Source organism: Malus sylvestris, chromosome 4 (assembly GCF_916048215.2).
Source record: "Malus sylvestris chromosome 4, drMalSylv7.2, whole genome shotgun sequence".
In the NCBI taxonomy this organism is placed as follows: domain Eukaryota; kingdom Viridiplantae; phylum Streptophyta; class Magnoliopsida; order Rosales; family Rosaceae; genus Malus; species Malus sylvestris.
In genome coordinates this window covers 25904088-25930480 of record NC_062263.1, presented here as the reverse complement: position 1 = coordinate 25930480, position 26393 = coordinate 25904088, and the positions used below count along the sequence as shown (strand labels likewise).

The following is a 26393-nucleotide window of genomic DNA, read 5'->3' as shown; positions in this document are numbered from 1 at the left end:
CATTATAAAATATTGACATAAAAATATGAGATGACGGATGCTAACTTCTTCAACAAAAACTCTCTATTTTAACATACATTGTTGTATTTATTATTAAAATTTTCTTTTCTTTTAGATTTGATTATAATTTAAAGAAAATTAATGAAAATAATTCGAAAATTTTGAATTTTAACTATATAAACAAAATAACAGATAAAATAAATAGAGCATAAATTAATTTTTTAATATAAAAATATAATTTTTTATTAAAATAAACAATATCGAAAACTTTCCGTTAAAATCTCTTATAATTTATTCACCATTATATTTTCCTTCTAGGCTCTCTTTCTCATCTCTGAATCAATTCTTTTGCTCTCTCCATCTTTTTTTCACCGTCCAATCCTTTGAGACTCTCTCATATCTTTCCAGAAGCAATTCTTATACTCTTCTCTTCTCCATTTTTTCCCCACCCAAACTTTTGAGATTCTTTTACCCCAACGTTTTGAGATTCTTTTCCCCCAACGTTTTGAGATTCTCTCCCATCTTTTTCTAGAAGCAATTCTTTCGCTCTCTCTCCTCTCCATTTTTCTCTCTCGCATCTTTCTCTAGAAACAATTTTTTACCCTCTCCTCTCCATTTTTTTCTCCACCCAAATCCTTCGAGACTCTCTCTTCTTTCTCTAGGAGTAGATGTGGTAAATCGATGCATTATGTTGCAAATAGGTACCAGTTAAGACTGGCTTTGTCAAAAGTTTTCTTTCTTAGTATAAAAATAAAGAACTTTAACAAAAAGATTCCAAGACTTTTAACTGTGACGAAAAACCATATTTTTACACTAAAAAATCAATCATAATATTATTCACTTCACCTTTTATTTTGTCCTTAATGTTAAAACTCAAAGTTTTCAAGTCATTTTCATTAGTTTTCCTATAAAAATGTCGATGTACTAAAAAAAAGAGCGTTTAATGTGATATTAGTATAATATAGAGGTAAGATCGATAGTGGTGATGATTGTGTAGAGTGAAATCAAACTAAATCGGTCTTAATGGGTGCTCATTAACAACGTAATGGGTTGATTTGTCATCTCCATTAAAAACATTTCTTTTATTCTCTCTCCTCGCCATTTTTTCTCTGCCCAATCTCATCTCAACTCTCCCTTATCTTCTCCGTCAAATCTCATCACCTCTGCTCCTCATTTGCTTTCGTAATCCTCATTTTTCGTCCATTTTTTGTCTCTATGGCAAAAGTCAATTACTAAATAGGTGGTGCACCGGGTAGACGCGACCAGAACAAATAGAAAGGGTCGAGAGGAAAGAGAACACAAAAGCAAAAGTCAAATTTAAATTTAATAGTATTTTCAGGTTAACTTCTCTCTCTCCATTTAGGCTAGTTCAACCGTTGCTCACGGAATTAAAAAATATAGCTCAAATTTATGGGAACTTTAACGAAAAACACCCGGTACTGTTCACTTTAACGAAAAACCACATTTTTACACTAAAAAGTCAATCCTTGTACTATTCACTTTACCCTTTATTTTGTCCTTATCATTAAAACTCAAAGTTTTCAAGCCCTTTTCATTAGTTTTCCTCAAATTTATCTAGCTAACTGTTCATTTTGCTAATTTAGAGTTGAATAGCTTGGTTGTTGGAAGCAAAATTTTCTCATTCTTACAAGTTGCCAAATGGACTAGGATAGCCAGCCTCTTGATCTTCTTATAAAACTTTTCATAATATAAGGACAAAAATAAATTTAACGTTATATGTCATTGTATCATCGACATAGAAGTCAGATTAATGTTGTATATCATTAAAGTTGCTCTACAAGGCATCATTTGATTCAAATTTCAAGCCCAAGTGCCAATTAATCAAATCATTTCTGACAAATCTACTGCCAATAAAAGACTTTTACAATACAAATGCAGCACAAATGTAATATTTTATTAGGTTTTTATTATAAATGGTCTTTGAAATTGACTCATCCTATCAAAATAGTATATGAAATTGAAAATCAATTACACTTGTCCCTGAAAATGGATGTCGCAAATCAATCTATTCGTTCCGTTAAAAATTCTGTTATGTGATGACATGACACATAATTGAGACGTGAATTAAAAATATTTAAATAATTGAAAATAAATTTGCTTTTTGTTTAATTAAAATCTTATAAAATAAAAAATAAAATAAAGAAGAAGATGTGTTCATTTTCTTCTCCCCCGCCCAAACACAACCACGCCCAAATCCTTTCTCATTGAACTAATTTCTCAATTAATGGGGAAATGAAAGGAGAGAGTAACAGGAGGTGAAGGGACCGAAGGAGGTGGTGATTGCACCGTGGGTGCAGGGGGTGAGTTATCAGCTGCTGGAGGACCATATTTGGAACCAGATGGAGGAGGTGTGACGGTGGGGGATGGACGAGATTACTTTGGTGCTTCTCCTTCTGGTGCTAGTGGAGAATCGGACGAAGGGGAGAGGACATCAGCTGGAGGAGATGGGGACTCCGTGGATTTAGGTGGCGGTGAGGCTTCTGCTGGAGGTGTTGGGGAAGATTAGGGAGGGGGAGAGTCTTTTATGGATGTGGTGCGGAAGCATCCGGTGGGGGTTCTGACGTAGCCGGAGGAGAGGCAGCTGGTGTAGAAGGTGGTGGTGATGCTGCAGGAGGTAATGACGGGAGTAGAGAAGCAGAAGCTAATTTTTTGGCTTAATATATCAATTCCATCACCGAACTTTTCAAAGTTGTTGATGCATTGGCAATTAAAATTGTGAGGAGGGATTAGTGCAGATGTGATTGTGTTCACCAGGAGAAAAACTTGTGCAGGACTTTACTTGTCATTGGACTTTGCTGAGTAACACTACAACGTACTCAAAACTTGCCACATGACCAATCTTATATATTTTTTTATATTTGAAACTCCCATAATTATTTTTTTGACTAATTATTATACACTATAAGATTAATATAATAGTTAAATTTTTTTCCTCTTAGATATGCATTTGAGTGTTTGAATTGGAATGCCTTTTAACGCTCTGCTAAGTAACTGAGTTTTTTGTACAAGTATCTTTTGGGGCAATCAATTATGAAGAAGTGCCATAGTTAGGCAGTCTCCCACAACATTAAGAAGAGGTAAAATACTATTTCCACGATTCTGGAGTTAAATTAGATGTCTGGTATACAATGATTAAAAACAAAGTAGTTGTGAAACAGTATTTTGTGTAAAATATAGACATGTAATCGTTTTTTTTTTATTGTAGCATCGATCATTTTGACCAAAGGGCATTTCAACGAGACATTGGAAATTGATAGCTCGTCTTCGTTATGTTCCTTAAACTAGCTAGTGTCATAATACTTGATTCAAATATTGTTATTCAAGTATAAATGCTTTCGTAGTAAATCGAATTATTACATTTATAGCAAGAAATGAAATCCCACATCCGTTGTGCTATGATTTAAGCATAAACATCTGCCTCCATTTTGTTGCCCTTGTGACCATATTTTTACGAAGAAAGAAAAAACACAGAGTAGGAAAGAAGACGATAGAGAAAGTTTGGGAAGAAATTAAAAGGAGAGAGAGAGAAGGGGAAAAAAAAGAACTACTAATTAAATTTTATGGTGTATATTAATTAGTAGGAGAAATAATTATAGGAGTTTTAAATTTAAAAGATTATATTTAAAATTTTCCATGTGGCGAGTTTTGATTGGATTGAAGTGTCACTCAGCAATGTTTAGTGGTAAGTAAAGCCCCACACAAGTTTTTCTCGTTCAAGTGGGAGGAGGAGATGTGTTTTTTTTTTCTTTCCTTTTTTAAGTGTTTAATTATACAAAAGATAAAAATTGTTTTTTAATTATTTAAATATTTATAATCCACGTGGCAATATTTAATTAGATTTGTGGAATCCAGTTATATGCCATGTCATCACATAACAGAATTTTTAACGGAATGACTATATTGATTTGCAACACCCATTTTCAGGGACAACATTGATTGATTTTCAATTTTATGGACCATCTTGGGGGGTCAATTTCAGGGACCATTTGCGATAAAAATCCTATTTTATTTAAACTACTTATAACTCTCTTTGTCAATTAAAAAAGGGTAAAGCGATAATTTGGTCTTTTATTACACAATAAATCATGAGTAGTAATGTAATTTTGCAAAAATTAAATTTTTTTGTTTTTGTTTTTTTCGATTCTTCACCTACATGTGGCAGAAAACAATTATGCACATACATCGTGGTGTGTGTTTGAGCTCTACTAAAACCCCTTCTCCGTAACAACTAACAATTTAACCTATTAACTATCGTTTGTAAAGAAAAATTTAAACTACATATTAACATAACCCTCTTTGTCAACCAAAAGAGGGTAAAAAGACTAATTAGTCTTCTATCACAACTAAAAAGTTAAGGACAATAACGTAAATTAAAAAATAATAAATTAAACTTCTCTCCCTCTCTCTCCACTCCCATGTTCTCTCTCACTCTTTTCTTTTCTCCTCCAATTTTAAGAACAAAAATACATTTCATAGACACTTTGTGTAGCCATATACTAGTGTCAATGATACAATTTAGTATATGTCATTATATCGTTAATGTTGAAATGTCTCACATCGACTGTATCAATAAGATGTCTCACATCGACCGTATCAATGAGATGTCTCACATCGACCGTATCAATGAGATATCCCACATCGACCGTATCAATGAGAAAATAAAAGTTTAAATATCTTAACCCCACTCCAACTAACATCGAGGTATTTTGTGATAAAATCTCACACCTGATGGATTGTGCAGGTGATAATTACCAAGTTGAGGACATTATCGGTATTGTTGAAAGTGGACCTTTAACCTGTCTCTTTGATAATTCTACATGGTATCAGAGCCAGAGAGCGAGCCCATACTGTACTACCACATGATGGGTGGGTCCCCTTGGCACCACGCGATGATGGTGGGTTCCTTGACCCTACGTGTAGGGTGAGTCCCCTTGACTTCACGTGATTGTCGATGTGTGAATCTCCCACGTGTGACCTACTAATTGGGTCTCACGTGAAGGGGTGTGTTGAAATATCCCACATTGACCGTATCAATGAGATGTCCCACATTGAATGTATCAGTGAGAAAAGAAGAGTTTAAATATCATAACCTCACTCCAACTAACATATTTGTGATAAAACCCAACACCTGACAGATTATACAGATGGTAATTACTAAGTTGAAAACAGTATCAGTATTGTTAAAAGTGGATATTTGATCTGTCTCTCTAGTGTGAATATCACACCCTTTTGCCTTTACCAAACTGCACGACCATTTAATAAATATCACACCCTTTTGCCTTTACCAAACTGCACGACCATTTAATAAAAAATGAGCAAAGTGCAGAGGCAAAGGCAAAGAGAGTTGGAGAGGTCGGTGTCCTTGGCTATATGAAATAGTTGCATGCCGTGCATGTGTATGTTGCTTTGTGTCACTGTCGATGTCTTTATATGCATGTAGGGGTTGGGTACGTGTCAACAGTAAAAGACATTGGCTCTTCAGTGTTTTTTTTTTAATAATAAATTATTGATAAAAATGAGAAAAATTCGAAACTATTACAATAATTTTAAAAAATGAGAGTTTTGAATCCAAAATGTATGTGTCAAAACTTGACACACCCCGATCCGGATGATCCAGGTGTGCTGGCCGTCACGTGGGCGTGACGTAACCATAAGCACGACACGGAAGCGGAAAAACAACATAAATCAGCAGAATTTTAAACCAAATTCAAACATAACCACCTACGAACATAACCGGACGAGTTTACAAGTGACCACATAAGTTCAGAGCATAGGTTATCTGCAGTCAAGTAGGACTAAAATAAAATACATCACCCTCAGGTGAGTCCTACATGTCCAAGGTCTGTCAGAAAGCCGGAAAGGACCTCGTGAGCCAACCACCGCTAAACTAGAACCTGGAGGGGCGCAAAACAAAATGAGTGGGTCAGTAAAACAAATTAGTTTTCCAAAACAGTTCATTAAAACAATTATATCCCCTCGCCGTAAAAACCTGTATACTTTCCCAGAAATATATATAACCATATAAAATCTCAAAACTTAAATCTCAAATCTTTAACATTTTCAAGAAAACATGCCATGCCGTAAATCAAAATATAAATCAGGTGAAATAAGGAATCAATCGGAGACCCTGCAGTTGGTCCTATACGATTAATTCAATAGCTCAAAATCCCACTAAGCCGGAGTCACCCCGGTGACCTGTACGGCCCTACTCTGCACATCACTCGGAACTACGTAAGGTAGTCTATACGATGAAAGGTGTAAAAATACGCTCTAGTGCTTCACTCATCATATCATCAGCGCGCATAACTAAGGTCACCCACTAGTCGGAATCACGCCTAGTGATCTATACGACTAGCATGTCGGAACCCTCACATGGTCTGTACGACATCCACCTACTTGGATCCAAGGCGAGCGTGCGGTGTGGTGAATAATATAAGCACTAACACCTAGGGTGTAGGTTATGAGCTCAAAACATCTCAACAACAAACAATTCAATGAATAAATGAACTCACCTGACTTACCTGTGCCTCCACAGCACCATGCAACATGTATGCATCATATATCAATTCATATAACTCATACGCAATTCACATATTTCAAATAATTCTATGCATGGCATTTTAAAAACATATTTTCATATAAATTCATTTTCTGGGAAAAATCGATAGTATAAAGGTAATACGAAAACAAAACTGCCCACTCACTGATAAGTCGACGGGTCGTAACCCCCGTGGCGTCCCTGGATGCGGTCGTCCTCGTGATACGTCTCACCTATATGCGAAACAACTATAAAAACGTTAGTTTTAAACACATCACCAATATTTCGAAATAACTTCTCATACGATGCTTAATTTGGGTATATGAATATACCACATCGACCTACTCGACGTCACGAGCGTCGGGATATTTTCAGAAAAAACTTGTTGACTGCTCACGCGCCCCCACGCGCCACACGTGGCACGGGTCCACGCGCTGGCCACGCGCAGCACGTGCAGCGCACGTGTCGTCTCCTTCGCAGGGCCTCGCCGGACTGGTTTCCCGGCGGCCGGACTCCGGCCAAACTCCGGCCGATTTTCAAACTCACAGATCTCCTTCGTTTTTCACCCATTTTCTTCGTATTTTATACCAAATTGAAGCCCTAAGAGTGTACTATCACGTTGGACTAGTTTTAGGACCTAAAAATCACGAAATCTCACCTTGCAAAAACCAAAGATTCGGCCAACCTTGAAACTCACGATCCCGACGTCCAAATCCTTCAAACGAACGTCCCCGAGATTCCTTAGGACCTTACAAAGCTTGCTATAAGCTTGAATTCTCCTGAAACACAACATTTTACGTTCGCATGAACAGTACCTCAAAAATGGAGGTTCGGGATTCACGTGAAATCGAAGGTTTCACTTCCTAAAACTAGCACCAATGAACTCAGGACGTCAAAACGATGAAGATACATACCTTATTTGCCTCGATCCGTCAAGTTTTGAAGGGTTTTGGTGGTGGTCCGTACGTGGAGGGTGAGGGAAAGAGAGAGATCGTGAGGGAGAGAGACAGAGAGTGCTACGGGAGGGAGAGAAGACAGGGAGTGCGTGTGTGTGTGATTGTGTGGTCCAACACAATCCTCACCATCCATCCAAATCCCTAACCACAAAAATTCCAATTCCAATAGTTTAATCCCAAAACTTACAAAATTAATTCAAATAATGTCACACACACGTACCCAAATGTCCGCCAAGGGTAATTACGTCAATTCACGCCCCCGATATAGAAATCCCGGGACGGGCTGTGACAATCTCCCCTCCTTATAGAATTTCGTCCCCGAAATTCCCACAATCAAATAACTACTTAGTACCCATAAAATAACCTTGGGTACCTCTCTCTCATCCGATCTTCCGTCTCCCAGGTAGCTTCCTCTGCAGAATGGTTCCTCCACAACACCTTGACCAAACTCACCGTCTTGTTCCTTAGAACCTTATCTTTCCAATCCAAGATAGTGACCGGTTCCTCATCATACGTCAAATCCGGATTAATCTCTAACGGTTGAGGAGGGATCACATGAGAAGGATCAGAAATATAATGTCGAAGCATAGAGACGTGGAACACATTATGGACCTTAGATAACTCCGGAGGCAGTTCCAACCGGTAGGCAACTTCACCAACTCTTTCAGTGATCACATAAGGTCCAATATATCTCGGGCTTAGCTTTCCTCTTTTCCCAAATCGTACCACACCTCTCCAAGGCGACAATTTCAAAAATACCCAATCACCCACATCATACACTCGATCAGTAGTATGCCGATCCGCTAAACTCTTCTGTCGATACTGGGCTGCTTTCAGGTTTGACTTAATTATCTGAACATTTTGAGTAGTCTCATCTACAATCTCTGGGCCTTCTAATACCCTTTCACCAACCTCAGACCAACATAATGGCGTTCGACACGCCCTACCATAAAGTGCCTCAAATGGTGACATACCGATACTCGAGTGAAAATTATTATTATAAGCAAACTCCATCAGGTCCAGACGATCATGCCAGGAATCACCAAATTGCAGTACTGAAGATCTCAACATATCTTCCAACGTCTGAATGGTCCTCTCTGATTGCCCATCAGTTTGAGGATGATAAGCTGTGCTATAAAGCAATTGAGTACCCAAAGCTTCCTGAAAAGCCACCCAGAATTTAGAAGTAAACCTCGGGTCTCGATCCGAGATAATATTTACTGGAACTCCATGATACTTGACAATCTTCGAGATAAACAACTTAGCCAATTTATTCAGAGGGTATTTCTCCCTCACAGGAATGAAATGCGCCGATTTGGTGAGTCGATCCACAATTACCCAAATACCATCAAATCCATTTCGTGTACGAGGAAGTTTATACACGAAATCCATGGTTATATTTTCCCATTTCCACTGGGGAACGGGAAGGGGTTGCATTCGCCCAAAGGGCTTCTTTCTTTCTGCTTTCACTTGCTGGCAAATAATACACCTGCTCACATATTCTGCAATTTCTCTTTTCATACCCGGCCAATAATAAAATGGTCGAATGGTATGATACATTTTTGTTCCTCCCGGGTGCATCGCATAAGCTGAACAATGTGCTTCATCCAGAATTTCCTTCTTCAATTCCTCATTATTCGGAACATACATTCTGTTTTCTTGCATAAGCATACCATCTGATTCCCGAATTCTGAGGTCTTTCTTTTTCCCTTCACTTCTTAACTGAACCAACTCTTGAATTTCTCCATCCACCATCTGAGCTGCAAGTATACGGTCCACCAAAACTGGCCTGACTTGAAAACTAGCAAGAAAGGCTCCACTTGGGTCTTCAATCTCCAACCTTACTCCTGTTGCCCTCAGTTCAGTAAGAAGAGGAACACGACAAGCATATAAAGCATTGAGTCTGCCTTGAGGTTTCCTACTCAGAGCATCTGCTACCACATTAACACGACCTGGATGGTATTCAATGGTACAATCATAATCACTTAGCAATTCCATCCACCTTCGCTGACGAAGATTAAGATCATGCTGAGTAAACAAATACTGAAGACTCTTGTGATCAGTGAAAATCTTACACTTCTCACCATACAAATAATGCCTCCAAATCTTTAAAGCAAAAACAATTGCTGCCAATTCAAGGTCGTGAGTAGGATAATTTCTTTCATGATTTTTCAACTGCCTAGAAGCATAGGCAATCACCTTACTATGCTGCATCAAAACACATCCCAAACCATTTAGTGAAGCATCACTATAGATCTCAAAATTACCGCTATCATCAGGAAGTACCAACACCGGTGCATGAGTGAGGCAATACTTCAATTGCTGAAAACTCCGCTCACATTTCTCATCCCACTCAAATTTAACATCTTTCCTGGTCAACTTTGTCAACGGTAAAGCAATCATAGAGAAATCCTGAACGAACCGTCGATAATAACCTGCTAAACCCAGAAAACTGCGTACCTCAGTGACGGTTCGAGGTTGCTCCCAATTCTCCACCGCTGCTATCTTTTGAGGATCAACTTGAATTCCTTGAGCCGATACCACATGCCCCAAAAATGCCACTTCAGACAACCAAAATTGACATTTACTGAACTTTGCATACAACTGATGCTCCCTTAATTTCCTTAACACCAAGTTAAGATGTCGGATATGATCTGATTGGGATTTAGAGTATACCAGAATATCATCAATAAAAACAATAACAAATTTATCAAGATATTTCTGGAATACCTCATTCATCAGTCTCATAAAAGCTGCAGGTGCATTAGTCAACCCAAACGGCATAACCGAAAATTCATAATGTCCGTACCGAGTCCTGAAAGCCGTCTTAGGTACATCATCTTCTTTAATCTTCAATTGATAATACCCGGATCTCAAATCAATCTTAGAAAATACACACGCACCCTTCAGCTGATCAAACAAATCATCAATGCGGGGCAATGGATAACGGTTTTTAACCGTCACCCGATTCAGTTGCCTGTAATCAATACACAATCGCAAAGTTCCATCTTTCTTCCTCACAAATAATACTGGAGCACCCCACGGTGATGAACTAGGTTGAATAAAACCTTTATCAAGTAATTCTTGCAACTGGATTTTTAATTCTCTCAACTCAGCAGGAGCCATTCTATAAGGAGTCAGAGATATAGGGTCAGTACCTGGAAGCAAATCAATAGTGAATTCCACCTCCCTGTCTGGTGGTAATCCCGGCAAATCATCAGGGAATACGTCCGGATAATGTCTGACCACACCAACTTCTTCTATACTAGTAGGAGTAGCATCATTTAACATCACATGTGCCAAATATCCCTGACAACCCTTCGATAACAATTTCCTCGCCCTTATGGCAGAAATAACTCCATGTCTCACCCCACTTCTCTCGCCCACAAAAGTAACCTCGGGTAATCCAGGACGATAAAAAGTAACTGATTTACCATAACAATCAATATGGGCACGATTATGGTGTAACCAATCAGCCCCTAAGATCACATCAAAATCCACAATATCTAACGGAATAAGATCAGCGGACATAATTACGCCCTCAACCATCACTGGACACCCAAGATACACACTATCCATATAACATTTATCTCCTCTAGGCATGGCGAACTCTAAATCAAATCCTAGAGGTGAAGGGTGAGGTTGGGTCATTTGAGCAAACGTATGAGAAATCATAGAGTGCGTAGCACCACAATCAATCAAAACCTTAGCAAAATGACCAAGAACATTCAACGTACCCATAATCAAGTCTGGATGGTTCTGAGCCTCCTGCAGAGAAATATGATTAATTCGTCCCTGAGCCTGCTGTCGTCCACCTCGGCCTCTATTGCCCTGATTACCTCGTCCCTGAGGATTACGCCCCTGACCTGGCTGACTAGGCTGCCTGGATGATCCTGCACCACCAGTAGCAACTTCCCCCTGACGGGGCTGGCCTCCCTGATGCCACTGCGATCCACCAGCTGGCATAGAGGAATAAGATGAATAACCTCCAAAATCCTGAGAATATCCAGCCTGAGAGTAAGGCTCCTGGGAATACTGATAAGGTCCGGGAGCATACGGAGCAGCATCCCCCTGATAGTGGTAAGCACCACCACGACTCGGCTGGCCATAACCACCCGGTCCCAAACTCTGCTGAACTGATGCTGGAGGTGGTATAGTGGTCTGCTGTGGTCTCTGTTGACCCTGGGGGCACTGAGAAGCCCGATGTCCCATCTGCCCACACGTAAAGCAGGCACCAGTACCTCTCCTACACTCACCATGGTGACGGAAGTTACAACGGCGGCACCATGGAGCGCCAGATCCACCAGCATCCCTCTGACCCTGAAATCTGGGTCCACCAGAAAATCTTCCACCACCTCTCCTCGGGCCAGTAAAACTATATCCCCCACTAGAAGAACTCGAACTCGCTCCACTCTTCTTAAAATTCTGTGTCTGTCGAGGTCCCGGAATAGAAATACCCTTACCTTTGTCATTCTTCTTCTGACCCTCATTCTTGTCCTCGTCATCCTCACTGTCAGGAAGATTATCAGAGTCCTCCATCCTAACCAAAATCTCAAAATACTCATGATAATCAGCGCAGGGAAGTGCATTGGCAAAAGTACGCCACTTCTTCTTAGATCCCAACTTGAAACGTCGAAGCATCTCTCCCTGATTACCAGCTGTATCAGTGTCATAACGAGACAAATCAGTAAACTTTCTATAATACTCATGTGCTGACATATTTCTCTGTTTCAACCTGGTGAATTCCTGCTTCTTACGATCAATATACTCAGGAGGAACGAATCTCTTCATAAAATTCTCTTTGAACACTTTCCAGTCGGCTGCCGTCTCAGGTGACATGTACCTAGCCTGATTCATCCACCATGCTGCTGGTTCACGACCCAAAAACCAAGTGGTGGTCTCCACCCACCTATTAGCAGGGAGATTCCCCTGACTCTGCATCACCTGGAAGGTTTTCTCAATATGATCTAGCCATTTCTCTGCCCCCTCATGACTTTCATTACCCATAAACCGATCTAACTTCAAGTTGTACATGGTCTCCAGAGGTGTCCTCGGAGGAGGAGGAGGACGAATCACATTCTGTAAAGCCTGGGCCATTGCTTCCCCTAACTGAGTAATATCCGGGAAATTAGGTTCAGAAGCACGGCGGGACTCCCTACGCTCTCTACGAGGCGGCATGATTCTGACAGAAAACATCAAAAGATCGTTAAGACATTAACAAATTTACAGGACTGCAACCTAGGCTCTGATACCACACTGACACACCCCGATCCGGATGATCCAGGTGTGCTGGCCGTCACGCCCACGTGACGGCCAGCACACCTGGATCATCCGGATCGGGGTGTGTCAAAACTCAATACCTTATTTACTAGGATATTAGATTATAAGCAAACGACCCATTTGTTAATCGTTAATGTCGGATGTATATTTGTCTACAATTTTTTTTGTTTTTTTGTTCAGGAAAGTGTTTTTGTTACAACTACTCAAGCAAAACCAGATTCTTATTAAAAACCTAAAAGCATTTTAAGGTACTTCTTGAATAATGGCAATTTATATGTTGCTAAAACAGCTAAAAATATTTTCAAAAAACCAAAAACGTTTTTACCAACATCTGTCATAAGAAGTTGTGAGTGCTTAGTTGCAACAGTGTTTCAAATTATTTTTTCTAAAAGCTTTTAGATTTTTAATAACTTTTTTATATATGTCTAATGAAAGCGCTTACATTTATAAGTGATGTTCTATGTTAGAAAGGAGTATTAGTATTTTTATGATATGCTCAATTTAAGAAATGTTGATTAGGGTTTTTAGCACTTTTTAAAACAGTGCCAAAGGACACATGATTAGTCAAACCGCAGATGCAAATATGCCATGATTCCATGAAATTGGTATTTTAGAAGCTTCCAAAATATTGCATTGCGTGTGCAGAATTGACGATTAATGAATGAAAAAAAAAAACCAAAACAAGAAAAAACACAGTTAGACACGTAATTTCAAGTGAAAATCTTTCATTTTACTTTTTTTTTAAGGGGACAAGTTGGTAACTTCGTCAAATTAGTCCACTTTTTTTGGTACCCAATATACAGAGGTCTTTCAACCTCTCATTGGACACCATTGTGTGATTCACAAGCACCATAAATCAAACCCAAGATGTTTTATGTTAAATATGAGCCTGAAATTCGTACACAGCCACTAGGCGACATCGAACGATTAATTTTTATTTCTCATTATTGTGGAATTTGTCATCACATTTTTGGGATCCGTGATGTCTTGAATGGATGTGATCGATTCTGCCAATGAAATAGACCCATAACCCGTTCTAAATGCTTCTTCGAGCTTGTCCCCAACCGCTAGATCATCCTGTGGTTGTTAAATAGTTTATCTTTCTTGTAAAGCAATTTGTTTTTGTTCACATTATTCTTTTTTATTTGTCTTACTCATTGAGGATGCTATTTTTCTCTCATCATTTTTTTTTTTGCTTGGTCATTTTTCAACGATGAATAAATCCCTTCAAACGTGTGGTTTACGTTATTTAAGCTTTCATTTAAAATATGAACATCTAAGCTTAAGCCCTAGTGCTAGAGAAGACAACTGCACTGCCTATTTTGGTTCCACCAAAGCAATTAGCCATTACTAAATTTATTGTCTTTCCATTGCTTGGTGGCATTGCTAGTTGGCAGGACCATTTTTAGGTGTTTTTAATGTATGTTGTGTTGATATGATTTTATTGTAAGTGAATAGAAATGTTTACGTCACTAGTTGTGACACAAAAGAGCTATTAAACTTAACCAAATTTCGACGATAAAGACCTTTATATCGACATGGTAGGTAAAAACAACTCCTAACGATGAATGCCTCTATATCAACATGAAAGTGACTACTAACAAATCTAACTCTCTCATAATGACTTATTACTTAGTACTACAGTCTAGTAGTATTCATCTTTACTTGTAAGTGAGAGGTCTTAGGTAATCACATTATTGATAGCCCGTAGTAAGACTATAAATCCACCCCCTCCCATTTAGTATAGATAATATTGTTTGTTCAAAAAAAAAAAAAAATCTCCCATGATGGCCTAACTACATACACTAAACATAAATATTAAGATCACTATCATGATACCATACCCCTACTTACAAGTTAATATCTTGATAAAGTTAAAGTCTGGTAAAGCATAGAAATATCTTGAATAATAATCTTACACATTGACAATCCTATATAGCTTTCAAACACTCGATCCTTTTACACATTATCTTTACAAATTTTATTTCATCGTTTGAGCGCAACCTAACGTATTGCAAACCTAAACCTGCATATTTATGGAGCTTTGTTTGTGAACCAAAAATCAACAAAATTATTACTATACCTTCTTTATATTTAATTGAAAGAAAATTAACAAGATAAATCTGAACATTAAAATAATTTCGCATAAACAAATTTTTGTTTTCGCTTTCCTTTTCTCACCTACACGTAACTATAATTTTATTCCTCTCCTCTCTCTCTCTCTCCCACCTCCTACTTTTCCTTTTTTAAATTCTTAATTTAAATTCTTTTTTTTTAATTGTCATAAATTTAAACACACACATAGACGGTGACTTTTATCAGTTTTATTTAATATAACTTTTTTTAGAGATAAAGAAACGATGAACATACATACCATGTCAAACGTATCTAAGAAATGCCATTACAATTTCATACCTACTAGCCTCTTCACATGCACTAATGTGCATGCGATAGGCGTTTTTGCATCACGGGTGCTATGCGCCCCTAAAAGTGTATTGTGTTAGTTTTTTTTTTCATTGTAATTGTTAAGATATATTTTAAATGTATTGTATGAAGAGAAACTTTTTTTTACCATGCACGTTCTAAAAAGTTATGTTTTTTGTTTTCACTTTATATAAAGTAATGATTTAAGTAGACAGAAATATATGAAGCTTTCAACTAATTTTTGTTCTCTTTTTCTACACAGTAATATGTGTCATTTTGCAATGATTATGGCTGCGTGTTGATTAGTTTGCTCTCCATTGTACAAGGTAAAATATTTTTCTATGAGCTTTGTCAAGCAACGGATGGGAAAAAGATCCTCATTGTTTAATGCCAACATTTTCTATTGCACCAATGAGATATGTTTCCTGTCGAGTTAGCTTAATGTGAATGCCTCTAATTTATATATGAACATTATGTAATTGTCAAATGTTTAAAAGTCAAGTTTGTATGCTAACATGATTAGGTTACGTTTTCACATTGAATTGGGGTGTTCAACATTAGAAGTTCTTTTCTCAAGTCTCAACATTTAGCAAAATGAAGAAAACAAAAGGCCAAAAGCAAAAAGCCACATCTTCCGCTGTTATCACCTTCCATTTTCTTCAAGGCTCACTGCCAACAGAAAATCTATGGCAAAAATACAACTTTCCCCGCTTCCTTTTTCTTCGAACCTGGACAAATGGGTCTGAAAACAATGAGTGTGTAAAAGCATCAAAAGTTTTGTGTGTTTTCAAAAACTCAGATTTACGAAAATTGAAAGAGAACGAAAAATTAAAACATAAATTACTAAAAGAAAAACATAAATGAAAGAAAACTGATAACCATTGGATTTGAGGATTCTAAAAATGAAAGAAATGAACCTAGAGATGCATATGAACTTGGAACTGGAACTTAACGCATGTATAAAAGAGCACAAGTTAATATTACAATTTTGAGTCACCAAAGAAACAAAGTGAAAGCAACAATTCATACACAACTGAAAAATATTGTTTAAAAGGGGAAGAGAATGAAAATTTAAACATGAATTAGTAACCCAATGGAATTTTCGGTTTTTAGGGAAGAATTTGTTTTGAAAGATCGAATCCTCACAAACTTCTGTCACTGGCTCACCCTTTTCTTTTCATTACCAGGAATACACTTTCCCCACCTTCCCTTTTGTCGAAGGCCCAATGAATAGGTCTGCAACAAAAAATTGATGCATAAATCTTCAGAATACATTCCAAAGGATTTAGTTTATGTTTCTATCAATTATTTTGCTCAATTCCAAATGGTACTTAGCTTAATTATTGAACTAAGAAGGCACACATCACACCACTCCATTACAAAATTGGAAAAAGAAAAGTGAGAAATATTCAAGGAATCAATTCCAACTATCTTTGAATCACATCACACAACACAAAGCACATCACTCGATTCCAACTAAAATATTGAGCATTCAAGGAATCTGAACTCATACATGATTACTAACTTATTTTCCACTTAGCCAAATATGTGGTAAACTGCAAAAAAATATCCAAAAGTTAAAAGCTGTACTGAAAAGCTAAAACATGCAAGGAGGGCTTTTGAGATAGATGAAGAGAAGCTAAGGAAGACTTTTGAGATAGATATCGTCTCCACCTCTCTCAAGTTGTTGCCCTCCTTCTTGCCCAAAACCCTAGATTTGCAACCACTTTAGCCGTCGGTCCCTTATTAGAGCAACGCCAGCCATGTTGGTTGCTCGGGCCACAAGCGAGGAGAAAGGGCCCTCGGGCCGGTGGGTGCAGCTCCAGCGGGGACGGGCCCGAGTGAGGGTGGGAGCCCGAGTCGGAGGCCCGTGGAAAGTTGACAGGCCTGGCCCCCGAGCTCGTGTGACGTCACGCTGACGCAAGGGTTGGGTCCGGCCTTTTTTTTTTTTTTTTTTATGTCAGGTGCGTGCCCCTCACTCGCGAGTGGGGGCGCATCGCCCGACATGATTTCAGGGGGATGGCCCGCGCGTCAGTTACCGTTGGGAAGCCACGTGGCTTCCCATGGGCCGTTAGATCCCAACGGTTCTTTAATAAGAACCGTCCGATTTACAATGGTTAAAAAAAAAAAAGCTGATTTTATATCAAACGTTCGATCTGAGATCAACGGTTGATATTAATCTGCTTTATAAATTTAAAAAAAAAAGAAAAAATAGTTTTAAAATTAAGAAAAGTTATCGTTGTGACACGTGACACAATCTGGAGTGCTGGAATTCAAAAATTTTAAATCCAACGGCAGAGATTAATTATTTGAATAAAAATTTAAAAAAAAATTGTAAAAAATCCGAAAAAATTGTAAAAAATCTGAAAAAAAATTGTAAAAATTTGTTTTTACTTTTCTATAAATACCACTTCTTCTCCATCTACCTTACACCACAATTTCATATTTTCTCAACTACTTTCAATCAAATTCCTATCTTTCTCTCAAAGTTTCAATCCACATTTTTTCCACAAAATGGCTACTGATGCAGGTTCGAATTGGTCACTTCTTGAAGATGTTGCGTTGTGCACTAGCTGGGTTGAAGTTACTCATAATTCCCTTACGGGTAATGAGATGCAATTGCGAGAAATGTGGAGTTTAATTCATACCAAATTTGTTGAGCAAATGAGTGGGAAAAGAACCAAAGAATCGATATCCAGTCGTTGGAAAATACTTAGCCATTCCTTTAGTACGTGGAGAGATGCCTTGACACAAGCTAGTAATAATGTTCGAAGTGGGGCAAATTATGCGGATGAGGTAAGAATATATTATAATTATTTGTTTGTATTATAATTTTGTTACCTAATTTGATTATAATTATTTGTTTGTTTCATTTATTTGTTACCTAATTGTTTGTATTATTTATTTGTTTGCAATATTTATTTGTGACCTAATTTCATTATTATTATTTGTTTGTATTATCTGAGCAACAGTCTGGATGACTCGACGGGAATGTGAGGCTCTGGCCATTCTTGTTTCATCATCTCTCCTTCTACGCTCCTCATCCTCTTCCATCTCATTTTCGGCTATCTGAAGGTTGAACATTCCTTCAGATTGGTTAAACAATTCCTCCTCTTGCTGATCGATTTCCCACATCATCCTTGATGAAGAAGAAGACATTGTAAGGATGGATGGTGAAGAAGAAGCAGAAAATATGAATAATGAGATAAAGATGTTGAGAAAATTGGTGTGAGATTTGTGAGAATGGATGGTGGATTATATGGACGATTCAGAAAAGGATCGGATTGTAGATGAGGCCACGTGGCATGCCGTCATTCGTTAAAAATCTAATCAAAATCTATCCTCAAAGATTCTGAAAAGATAATGACACATGGCACAATCGTATTGGATAAAAATCTTATCGAAATCGATCTCCAATAATTTTATATTTTCGGATAATGACACGTGGCGCAATTTTGAACGAGTTAAAATCTGATCAAAATCTATCGTCAAAGATTCTCAAAAGATAACGACACGTGGCACGATGACATTGGATAAAATTCTTATCGAAATCGATTTCCAATAATTATCTTTTCGGATAATGACACGTGGCGCAATTTTGAACGAGTTAAAATCTGATCAAAATCTATCGTCATAGATTTTCAAAAAATAACGACACGTGGCACGATGACATTGGATAAAAATCTTATCGAAATCCATCGCTAAATAATTGTTTGTTTTTATAAAATGACACGTGGCGCAACGATAACGATTTAAAAAATCTTATCCGAAATTACAAATAATTTTATTTTGTATTATTTAAACAAACAAAAAAACTAATATTTTATTGCCTATTGCCTGGGGGGAGGGCTCCAAGGGTGGAGATGCAAATGGCAATTACTGTTCATTAATGGCAGTTACTATTCATTTAAGGCAGTTACTGTTCAAAATGGTGGATTCAATAGTGGATTGCTAGGGGGGAAGGCTCCATGGGTGGAGTTGCTCTTACGGAGTGGAGTCGGTCCCTTGCTACGGCTTGGAGTCGACGACATCCCATCTCTCCCCCTTCTAGCTCTTCTTCCCTTCCCATCTTCCCCCAATCTTCACCCTCCCTGCCATTCTGTTTTTCCCATATCCTCGATTTCGTTTCTCCTATCCACTTTTTTTCTTTCTTTTCTTTTCTCTTCCTTTCACAGGTCCCCCCTCCGCGCCATTTTATGGGTTGCCATGGGCATGGCTCTGGTGACTCCCACCTAGATTTCGTCCCTTGCCTTATCTTGAGGTATTTTCCTTGAATTGAGGCTTGATTCGTGATTTCAGGTTGAATTTGTGGTTGTTGGTGGGTCAAATCCATCTTCATCTGCTTGATTTCATGGTGGTGACACTCTTGTGTGGCTGCTCTACCTTTAGTGCCCAGTTTTGTGGCAGCTCTGCTTCTTGCCTCGTGAAAGCTACGAATCTCACTTGTGTGGTGAAGTTGCAGGTGGTCTTCCTTTGTATGTCCTTGTCCTCCACTAAGATTAGAGGATTGGTGGATTCTATTCTCGGATTAGTGTAGATTTTTGGGCCTCGTTTGGCCGGGTTTTGGGGTCTCGCCTTTTTGCGAGTCTTGGGTAAAATGGTGGTTGCAGATCTGTGTTGGTGTGCATATTTACCAATTGTTGTCTCTCGGTTGTTTGGACATCCGAGGGCTCTGCCCTTAGAACTATCGTTTTGTCCTCTTTGGGTCTGTAGTGGTGGTGAGGATGGCAGTTCAATGACGTGGGTGGTATTGGCTTGGCAACCCCTTTACCACCTATGTCGTTACCGTTATTTCTTACCACTACTGCGACCAACTCCGGTTCCGACGACTATGGTGGCTCTGGTTGGAACCCTTTCCTCTCTACCTCTCTGAGTTCGTCCCGACCACAACTGGTGTTCGCATTCCTCCCGACATTTCTACACCTGCCTCTACCTATGCTCCTTACGCCTACTGCCAACTTGCAGTTGCATCTCCTTGTGGACACATCACCTTGTCCTTTTGTTTTTTAGTCTAGTTTATTATGACTGGTTAGTGTTGTTTCGGCAACTGGTTTGTGTCGGTTTTGCAATTTTGTAGCCTTGTTGTCTAGCGATGGTTTTGGTGAGGGTTTCGATTCCTGGTATGTCACGTCTTGTTTATGGGACATATCAATCTCGTGACTCCTCGTTGTAGAGGTGTGCTTTGTGTGATAGCCGTTTAGGGGTTTCAATTATTTGTAATTTGTGCTTATTAACTCCAGATCAAGAAATTGATCACTGGAGCATATGTACCCAACTAACATCTGTGTAAGTGGCTAATTATGGCAATGAAATTCTATCATTTCCTTAAAAAAAAAAAAAGGAAGGCTTTTGAGACAGAATATGAAGACAACACGGTAGAATAAAAAAAAATATCATGCACATTCATTGTCGTTCATCTCATGCTTTTGAAAGTTAACATGCCAACTAAACCTTTTGTTTATACCATATTTAGGGCCTCGTATTTAGACCTTGTATAAATACTCGAGGGACTTAAATGTAATTATGTAATAAATGAATGGGCAAATATGTAATCAGGGGAGGAGCCCTTATTCTATAAAAGGGCTTTCTCACCCTCACAAACCCTAAGCCTCTCCTATCTAGAGCAAAGCTCTCACACTCTCTCCCTCACTTCTCAGAGAAATACAATACAATCAGTGTAGACGTGGCCCAAACCTTGGGGTGAACCACGATAGATCTTGTGTTATTTACATTACTTGCAGATTCACAATCAGATTTACGTTGTACCAAGACCTCTGGTTTTGTGCACCAACATTTGGCGCCGTCTGTGAGAATCGACACGAAAAGTTATGTCGGTTTTCTCTCAATTTTTCACCTCCGCCGTGAATATGCAAAATCACAAAAACCCAGAAAATTCTCCGAATTTCAAACCCAAAAAACCCAGCTTTTTTGCTTCATTCTTAAACCACCCAAAAATGGCGACAACAAAACCTGTTTCCAAAAAAAAAAAAACACAATTGTTTCTCAATTCTTTCCCAACTCAAAAATCTGTTCTCGAACTTCTTCTGTTTCGAATCCATACGACACCGTTGAGATTTTTCCGATGGAAATTCGTCCTAACAGATTGTTTGTTGATTTAGGCAGTGAATTCAAGGGGAGGAATTGTTCGTCGTCTTGGGCACCTGCACATCGTGAAGCTCAACGATGTTTTAGTGACTAAGACCAATATCTACTTCATCATGGAGTTCGCCAAGGGCGGCGAGCTCTTCACGAAGATCTCCAAGGGGCGGTTCAGCGAGCATCTCAGCCGTCGGTACTTTAGCAGCTGTTCTCCGCCGTCGGATACTACCACTTGCGGGGAGTGTACCACCGCGATTTGAAGCCCAGGAATCTGCCCCTCGATGAGAACGGGAACTTCAAATTCTCAGACTACGGGTTGAGCGCTGTGACGGAGTAGGTCCAGTCCGAAGGTCTCATCCAGACACTCTGCGGGACCCCCGGGTACGTGGCGCCGGAGATTCTCATGAAGAAGGGGTACGACGGTGCGAAGATCGACATCTGGTCGTGCGGCATCATTTTGTTTGTTCTGAACGTAGGCTACCTACCTTTTAACAACCCAAATTTTTCTAAAGCTTCCTCAATGTTCTTTTCAAAGACTCGGTCTCGCCCTTTTCTCCTTCTTGGGTTTGCCCGTGGAGTTTGAATGTGAAGTGCCCAGTAACAATCTTCCCGCCGGCCAGCCTCCGACCTACACACAGAGAAACCTTCACTTCATTCTCCTCGAGGTCTCTTAGATTCGAGATTTGTGGAATTGGGAATTAGGGATTTGAATTTATAATGCGATGCTCTCCAGCTCCTACTCTCCTTGTGTTTCTGCTCTGCATTTTGAACGCGGAGGCATCGGTCCACAAGTACGCCACTGAGAGATTCACCACCAAAGGAAATGCCTTCGTCATCCATAGTGGCAGCGAGGGAATCTTCCACCCCTTGACCACGCCTACACCCACGTTAGCAGGCTGACCCACCGTCACCAGGCTGACCCACCTTGATAAAAGCTCACATCAGCAGCTCTCTGCTCTTCGAGTACAGCTTCACCCCCACCATAACTGAACGGCCGCCGCAGCTTTCCACCTCTGCATGTCCTCCGCCACAGCCTTCTTGCACCATTTTCAAGCAGTACAATGTCCATTTGCCCAAACGAGGTCGCTTTGTTTTTCTCGTGTTGTGGAAGATCTTAGTGTGAATTGGGGAACGATGGCAACCCATAAGTTGCCGCCGGAGATGGTGGTTCAGATGCTAAAGGATAGTGGGATTCAGAAGGTGAAGCTTTTCGATGCATAGAAGTCGACCATGAGTGCCTTGGCTGGCAGTGGTCTTGAGGTCATGATTGCTCAAACCAACACTGACGGCCAGGAAAGCCATGGGGAAACAGAGAACTTAAGTGCCATTTGCACTCTGCAAAGTAAAAGCAAAAGCAAAAGCTAAATTAGAAAGATTATACTTTTGCTTTTGTCGACGGATGCATTTTCCTATTTTTAAAAATCCAGAGAAAAGCAGTGGGAACAGAAAAGCAAATAGAAAAAGGAAAAGACAGAGACAGAGAGAATGGATGGGCACGACCAAAGCAAGTGGGTTTGGCAAAAGATATCTTACAAATCAAGATGGATAGAGAAGGAACGGGGAAATCAAGAAAAACATCAGCAAAAGAGAAAGTAAAAGACACTGCAAAAGCAAGGAATAAACACCCCACCAGAAAGATGTGATTTATTTTTTTTGACAGATGTATGATGTAATTTATTTTTCTTATCTCTTGGAGACATCTGTATAAACTCCATCAGAGGGTAATAATACCAAAAAAAAAAAAGGCAAAGCTAAAAAAAAAAAAGGGCTGGCATGTTGTGGAGGGCGAAGGCCCATAAGCCCAAAATAGCATCAACCAGGTCATCAAAAGTACGCCAAGTACTCCACAATTATTCGGAAACCCGCCGCTACTACCACCAACCAGGTGATCAAAAGTACGCACAGTACTCCAAAATTATTCGACAACTTGCCGCTATTACCACCAAACAGGTGATGAAATGTACAACCCGTACTCTCCTTCATGCCACCAACTAGGTGATCAAAAGTACGCCCAGTACTTCATATTATACATGAGCATTGCTCATGTCAATCATACATAAACATTCATGAGCATCACTTATATCAATCATACATAAACATTCATGAGCATCACTCCTATCAACATTCATGAGCATCACTCATGTCAACATCCATGAGCATCACTCATGTCAATCAAACATTCATGAGCATCACTCATGTCAATCAACTTCAAAAGCTTCATTTACAAAAGCTCTAGCTTTGAAAGCTTCATTTACAGAGCTACATCTTTAAAAGCTTCATTTACAAAAGCTCTAGCTTCAAAAGCTTCATTTACAGAGCTCCAGCTTCAAAGTTTCACTTACAAAGCTTCAGTGCAGGGTATACAAATACCGCCTCCAAACAACCGCTACTTCGGCCCATACATGGATTCAATTTGAAGTCTCCAGCCAACAGACTCTATTGACCGAAGACTTAGGGGACTGCATATTGGGCCTCAATTGGGCCTCGTGAAAAATATTTGGGGGACTTAGCCCATTACTTATGTATTGAGGAGCGAACGCTTATTCTATAAAAGGGACTCCCTCACTTTCATTAGAGAGCACCCATTGTTCATGTACTGAGGAGCGAGCCCTTATTTTATAAAAGGGACTCCCTCACCACCATTAGAGAGCATCGCCGCCTACTGAGCAACCGCCTCGCCGCGAGCATCAACTCTAGCCCATCATTTATGTATTGAGGAACAATCCCTTATTCTATAAAAGAGACTCCCTCACCATCATTAGAGAGCATCAACTCTAGCCCATCATTCATGTATTGAGGAGCGAACCCTTATTCTATAAAAGGGACTCCCTTACCTTCAAATGCCGCAAGCCGAGCCATCCAAGGCAATATAAGCCACGAGCCGAGCAGCCTCGCAGCGTGTGCTACTTCTAGTTGAGCGTCATTTCAGATTGAGCACTGCCTCATATCGAGCATCAGTTCAAGACAGTATCTAGTTACTTCGGCCCACACATGGACTGAATTTTAAGTCTCCAGCCAAAAGACTCTCTTGACTGAAGACTTGAGGGACTACTGTTTATACCATAGGGCCTCGTATTTAGACCTCGTATAAATATTCGGAGGACTTAAATGTAATTATGTAATAAAGGAAGGGGCAAATATGTAATTAGGGGAGGAGCCCTTATTCTATAAAAGGGCCTCCTCACCCTCACAAACCCTAAGCCTCTCCTATATAGAGCAAAGCTCTCACACTCTCTCCCTCACTTCTCAGAGAAATACAATACAATCAGTGTGGACGTAGCCCAAACCTTGGGGTGAACCAAGATAGATCTTGTGTTATTTACATTACTTGCAGATTTACGGTCGGATTTACGTTGTACTAAGACTTCCGGTTTTGTGCATCAACACCTTTCATATTACATTTTGCAAGTAATTTTAGCATAAATTGTAAAGGAAATGATGTCGATGGAATGAAGACTATTCTAATTAACTTCCAACCAAAACAGTGGGAGTGTAATTAAGTTGTTGAATGTGGTAAAAAACATCAGATAAATGTTTTGATTACTATTTGCATGTATAACATAGGTGGCCATTCATAAAATGCAAACACATTCGGAAAGTGCCAATGCTAAGGTTAGGGGAAATTTTGGAATGATTGGTTTGGTGGGTCCGGGACTGTTGTGCCAGCCATCCCCGCTGCTAGTGCAAGTGAGATTAAAGTCAGTAAAAAGAGGGGGAGGAATGAGGTGCCAACTGAAATAATTGAGGTTAAGCAGGAGGAGTTGATGGAGAATTGGCCAAGAGAAAACCAGGCTAAGTTAACAGGAATAGCCTTTGGACATTCTTATCAGGTATTAACGCTATGTCCTTGTTTTTTTTGGTGATCTTTTAGTTCTATCAATTGAAAGTGATTTATATCTTTTGACTTCTGCATTAACACCTTTTTTTTTCATTTATAATGTTGAGAGCTCAAGGAATTGTGTTGCTAAATTTTAATGCATAGTGAAACTGTTTGCATTATGTTTTTATTACTATGCTATGAATTTGAAATAGATAAAGAGAAGTCAAGGAAGGCTTTTGAGATTGAAAATGAAGACGACACAGGAGGTTGTAGATAAAAAAAAAATATCATGTACAAATAGGACATATTCGTTCATCTCATGCTTCTGAAAGTTAACATGCCAACTAAACCTTTCATATTACATTTTGGAAGTAATTTTCAGCATAAATTGTAAAGGAAAGGATGTTGATGGAATGAAGACTCTTCTAATCAACTTCCAACCAAAACAGCGGGAGTGTAATTAAGTTGTTGAATGAGGTAGAAAACATTATATAAATGTTCTTATAACTATTTGCATGTATAACATAGGAATTTATATCATAAAATGCAAACACATTCGCAAAGTGGCAATGCAAAGGTTAAGGGAAATTTTGGAAATAAGTTGGTGCCAATAGCAAAAAGCCACCTATTCCGCTGTTCTCACCTTTCCTTTTCTTCAAGGCTCATTGCTAATAGGACTTTTACGGCAAGAATAGACTTTCTCAACTTTCATTTTCTTCAAGCCCCGACAAATTGATCAGCAACCAATGAGTCTGTACAACCATTAAAAACAATGAATTTTTTTGTTAGTAACATGAATTGATGTGTTTTAAAAAATTTAGTCGAATTTACGAAATTTGAAGACAATGAAAAAAGAACTTGTGAATCACAAAAAAAAAAAGTAATCAATTTAGTCCTTGAAAATGAATCTTTTGTAAATAAATTTGGTCTTTCCACTATTTTTTTTTATTAGTGTGTTGAGATGCACATGAGTGAGTCTTACTGATCTAGTCACACAGCCTAAAAGTGGAAGGGGCTCAAAATTAATGTGAAAATTAGAGGACAACAAGGCTTATAATTAGATACATTTTTCAATTTATCTCTGCTAATATTTTTTTTTATACAACGAATTGAGAATGAGAGATTTATGCTAGAGTACACAAAAATCAACTTCACCAATAAACCCTAATCTAACCATTTAGGCAAGTTGGCTCCGAAAACGTCTCAAACCCCCATTAACACGTCTTGGAGCTTCTGTGGGGCTCAAACCCCTAGG

At 39.0% G+C, this 26393-nt stretch overlaps 2 long non-coding RNA genes across 2 annotated transcripts; both read right to left on the bottom strand.

Moving 5' to 3' along the window:
- Positions 1-5806: 5806 nt before the first annotated feature.
- Positions 5807-7278, bottom strand: LOC126617923 (uncharacterized). The gene is made up of 3 exons (XR_007621586.1): positions 7218-7278; positions 6726-6792; positions 5807-5915 (listed from the first exon to the last, which is right to left on the bottom strand). It is a non-coding gene; the product is annotated as an uncharacterized LOC126617923 (long non-coding RNA).
- Positions 7279-15737: 8459 nt separating this feature from the next.
- Positions 15738-16968, bottom strand: LOC126617924 (uncharacterized). The gene is made up of 3 exons (XR_007621587.1): positions 16894-16968; positions 16387-16455; positions 15738-15961 (listed from the first exon to the last, which is right to left on the bottom strand). It is a non-coding gene; the product is annotated as an uncharacterized LOC126617924 (long non-coding RNA).
- Positions 16969-26393: the final 9425 nt, after the last annotated feature.